Below are 5,000 nucleotides of genomic sequence, written 5' to 3'. Positions count from 1 at the left end.
AAGCGATGTCACAGAGCCTGTGCCAGACTCACCCATCAGCGAGGAACCTCCTACCCTAACAGAGGTTAGGATGGTGATTTCCAAGCTGAAGAGTGGGAAAGCTGCAGGCATATGTGATATCCCTGCTGAACTGCTAAAGGCTGGGGGTGAACCTATGGCTCGGGGCCTGCATACAGTCCTGACTGCCATCTGGCAGTCTGGTACCATTCTCCCTGATCTGCTGAGGGGCATGGTCATCCCTCTCTGGAAGGGGAAAGGGGATCGTTGGGACTGTAGCAACTACCGTGGCATTACACATCTCAGCATACCAGGCAAAGTTCCCTGAAATGGATCCGCAACCACCTACTGAGGCATCAGAGACTGGAGCAGTCTGGATTTACTCCTGGCAAGTCTACAATAGACCGTATACTGGTGTTTCAAGTAATTGTGGAACGCCGTCGTGAGTTTGGTCGTGGGTTGCTTGCAACCTACATCGACCTCAAGAAGGCGTTTGACTCGGTGCATCGGGAATCGCTATGGGAGATCCTGAGACTCAGGGGAATTCCGACACAGATTATTGGCCTAATAGCAAGCCTTTATACTGGTACTGAAAGTGCTGTAAAGTGTGGTTGGGGCTGTTGAACTTCTTCCCTATTAATTAAGGGGTGAGGCAAGGCTGTGTCCTTGCACCAACACTTTTCAACACCTGTATGGACTGGATAATGGGCAGAGCTACTAGCCTAAGTCAGTGTGGAGCAACTCTAGGCAATATCAAGGTCTCAGACGTTGACTATGCCGATGATGTTGCTATCCTATCTGAGTCATTGGAGTCACTGGTGGCGGCTCTTGATGCATTTAGCAATGAGGCGAAGCCCTTAGGCCTATAGGTCTCCTAGACCGAGACCAAGATTCAGGACTTTGGGGGCCTGTTAGAGGAACCCGTTCAGTTGATCCATGCTTGCGGCAAGGACGTTGAAGTTACAGAAAGTTTTACATACCTTGGACACCGTAGTCCATATCTCTGGGCTGTCAGACCAAGAAGTCAATAGACGGATTGGTCTGGCAATAGGAGCCATGGACTCGATCAACAAGAGCATTTTGAGATGTCATTACTTATACAGAAGGACCAAGTTGCGTGTCTTCAAGGCCTTGATACTGCCAGTTTTGCTCTATGGAAGCGAAACCTGGACGCTATCCAGTGTCTTGGAGTCTCATCTTGATGCCTTTTGTAACAAGTCCCTTTGCCGGATCATGGGGTACAGTTAGCAGGACCACGTGCCCAACCGGCAGTTACACTGTGAGACTGGCATGGGACCTGTTACTTGCATAATCCGGGATCGCCAACTTAGGCTATATGGGCACCTAGCTGGTTTCCCTGTGGACGACCCTGCCCATCAGGTTGTCTCTCTTTAGTGAATCTAGCCGCCGTAGCGAACCTCCTCTCCGCCGCCGCCTAAAAGCTCAGCAAACCATGCCGTCTCATGGTCCCGCAAAGTCAGAGGGCAATCTGACTACCCTCCCCGGGTCACAGGGGGCCAGCCAGGGGGCTTCCCCGGTGCTTCCTCGGACAGCTAGCTCGAGCTCTCTTCCCCAGAGTGAACAGGGACCCTTGGCCCAGGGTATCGTGCCCCCTCCCCAGGGTAACAGGGCCTCCGCCCAAGGCAACGGGCCCCACGGCAGCGCGGGACAAAGCTGCCCCCCCGCCCATGATAATGGGCACCCCCTCGACAGCCGGGGTCAAGGCTGCCCCTCCGCCCAGGGTACAGGGCGATTAAACAACCCTGACAATGAAAGCAGTGCATCCATTGACAACAGTGACGACATTGATAGCAGTGATTACAACAAAAAAGCAGTGTATCAGATAGGCAATATAACAATAGTGCTGAACACCATCCTCTGCTTTATTGCAACAAAGAGAGGATGGGCAAGGATGGTCTTGTGCGACCATATAAAGAAGCTGCATAGCCCTGAAGAAATTAATCAGGCTCATAACATATTTACACATATCGGAATCTAGAAAACCAAGAAACACGACACGTGACACTAAAAGGATGACAATGGTCATCGTGCAGACAATGATGGATCAGTGTTGAAACAATAACAAATTAGTGTTCGCAACGACAACAACAAACATTCCAACTACAGATTGGTCACCACCAAAAAAATCCACACCCTTTGTGAAATTTTTCCACAAAACAAGTCACCAAGGGACCCAAACACACAACGAACCAGCTATGATCAATCAAGATATCATAGAAAACAAGATAGACTTGCTGATTGGAATGTTCTGTGACCAGCAGTCTACCATCAACAAATTGCTCGGCCAAGAAGTAATGCCTACTCAGAAGCAGGAATACGGAGAGGAAGCATCACTCGCAAGCAGATTCCCCCTCCCTCAAACCCCGTCCTCCCTCCCCTCCCTGCCCACGACCAGTCCTCCTACGAACCCTTCCCTTTCGCATCCCCCCCCTGTGAGAGGGGATGTGTCTTATACCGCCACCCCACAGAACCATGAGCACTCACACAACCTCCCCCCTCATACAAGCTCTACGCCTGTACCCGACACCCCTTCCCCTCCCTCTCCACCCGCCCCCAGCCAGCCGACCCACGACCTCGCTGCCGAGCCAGCTCCCCTCGCCGGCACCACGCCCGGCACCAGCAAGCACTTCCCCAACAATGCTGAGGCGTCGGTTCCTCGGATGAGAAGCGAGGCATCGACGCAAGTAACACCGAGAGAAGTTATATTAAGAACAGCAAGAGGAAAAACAAAGAAAAAAATCTTCCACCCAACCGCCAGTGGGATGACGCAACTCATCACCAAGTACCTGGAGTCCCTGCCCCCTCTACTACCCCCTCACCACCAGAAGTGCCCACGGTCGTTGTCAACATCGCAGAACGACCTGAAGCGAAGCAACAACGAGCAGGACAAGGACGGTTCGTTACCGTCACTCCAGAAAAGGAAAAAGAAGAGCACGCGAGGAACGCCAAACATCCAAACCTCTACAAGGCGTTGAAACGTCCCAGGTAGTGTATCTATACATCACTAGTTGTCACCCTGACACAGAGGAAGAAGACATAGAAGACTTCCTTACCCAAGAGTTTGAAAAACATATCAATGCAAAGGCATATAAGACAAACATGACGCATCATTATTATTCTAGCTTCACTGTAACTATTCAGGGGCAAAGATATACACCCAGAACTCTTCACAGATTGATGTTTTCCCTAAAAATGTGAAAGTGTTTTTAAACAAAAACAAGTGCAAGAGCGACCAGCTTGTTTGACGCCGTCACACAGTCAGCAAGACCAAAGGTCACATCATGCTACTCACTCAAAATAGAACATATCAATGAACAATCTCTCCTTGGTCACTTTGAAGAAATCGAAATGATGATCACGGAGAGAAATATCGACATCCTTTGCATTAGTGAAACATGGCTCCATAAAGAAATGTCAAGTAATTTCATTAACATTCAAAATTTCAATGTTTATAGATGTGATGCAGGGCGAGGTGGAGGAGTATGCATATACGTAAGGGACACCTTTAAATCAAATGAAATCTTCACCACAGCTGCAAATAATACAGCTGTAGAGGACATTTGGGTGTCCCTCCTTCATTATTGTTTCCCTCCTTCATTATTGATACAGTCTATAGACACCCTCATGCTACAACTGAATCATTTGACTACCTCGAAGATATTTTTAGAGAAATGTCAGTGAAAAGAAAACCTTTTTTCATCTTAGGCGACTTAAACGATGACCTGAACAAACCAAATGCAAAATTAGCTGGGATCATTAGGTAAAACAAATTAAAACAACTCATAAATAAACCTACCAGGATCACAGAACACACTTCATCCGTGCTAGACGTCATAATATCAAACAGATCTGACCTCATTACGTATAGCGACGTTATCCCTTGTCAAATTGCAGACCACAAACTATTAACTATGACAATAGCTATAAAGAGACCCAAGCGACAACCTATCATAAAACTTCCCGTGACCTGACAAATTACGACCCCCAATCACTTTGTCAAAATATTAGTGCCAGCCAGTCGACCCTCTTAGAGATTCTTACAACAGATGATGTTAACAGACAAGTAAACATTCTCTCGAACGTACTGAAAAATAGTATAGATGCCACTGCCCCCCTTAAGACCAAAATTGTTAGACGTCCCCCCGCCCCATGGATAAATGAGGACATCAGAAGAGCTATACATGACCGAAACAACACTCACAAATTTCTCAAAACAAATAGAACCGACATCGCCCTTCACTCTGTGTATAAACAAAAAAAGAGAAATGTTAAAACATTAATCCACTCAGCAAAAACAATGTATTTCCAGAATAAGTTCAATGACTGTAAACACGACACCAAAGAAACATGGAAAACCATTAAAAACGTTAGTGCCCAAACAAAAAACACCACACAGACACGTCCCTAGATTCCATAAGTAGTATAGAACATCTAAACGACTACTTTGCAAATATCGGTAGACTCGCCTATGAACAGACAGCTGCTTCCTTGGTCCCACAAAACACAACCAGGACAAGGTTCTCAACAAATGCTTTCAGACCACAGCCAATAGGAGTGGAAACAACAGTCTTAACAATAAAACATTTACGTGAAACGAATGCTGTAGGAGTGGATAACATTGCTTTTCGATTCATCAAAGAAAGCTTACCCACAATTGCATTCTATTTAACAGTCATTATAAACACATCTATAGTCACGCTACTTACCATCACTGTGGAAACATGGTATCATAACACCCATCTTCAAATCAGGAGATGCAGAACAATGAACAATTATCGTCCTATAACTTTACTCCCAGTAATATCTAAAGTGCTAGAAAAAATTGTTGCAAATCAACTATCAACATTCTTAGAATCTAATCATCTTATTTCCGAAACGCAACATGGGTTTAGAAGTAAGTTATCCACTGAAACAGCCTTATTAAAAATCACAAACAATATTTATGATAACATAGACAAGAATCAAATAAATCTACTCACATT

The sequence above is a fragment of the Penaeus monodon genome, chromosome 5 (assembly GCF_015228065.2).
Source record: "Penaeus monodon isolate SGIC_2016 chromosome 5, NSTDA_Pmon_1, whole genome shotgun sequence".
In the NCBI taxonomy this organism is placed as follows: Eukaryota; Metazoa; Arthropoda; class Malacostraca; order Decapoda; family Penaeidae; genus Penaeus; species Penaeus monodon.
The sequence above is the reverse complement of the archived record's forward strand: the minus strand, read 5'-3'. Positions refer to the sequence as shown.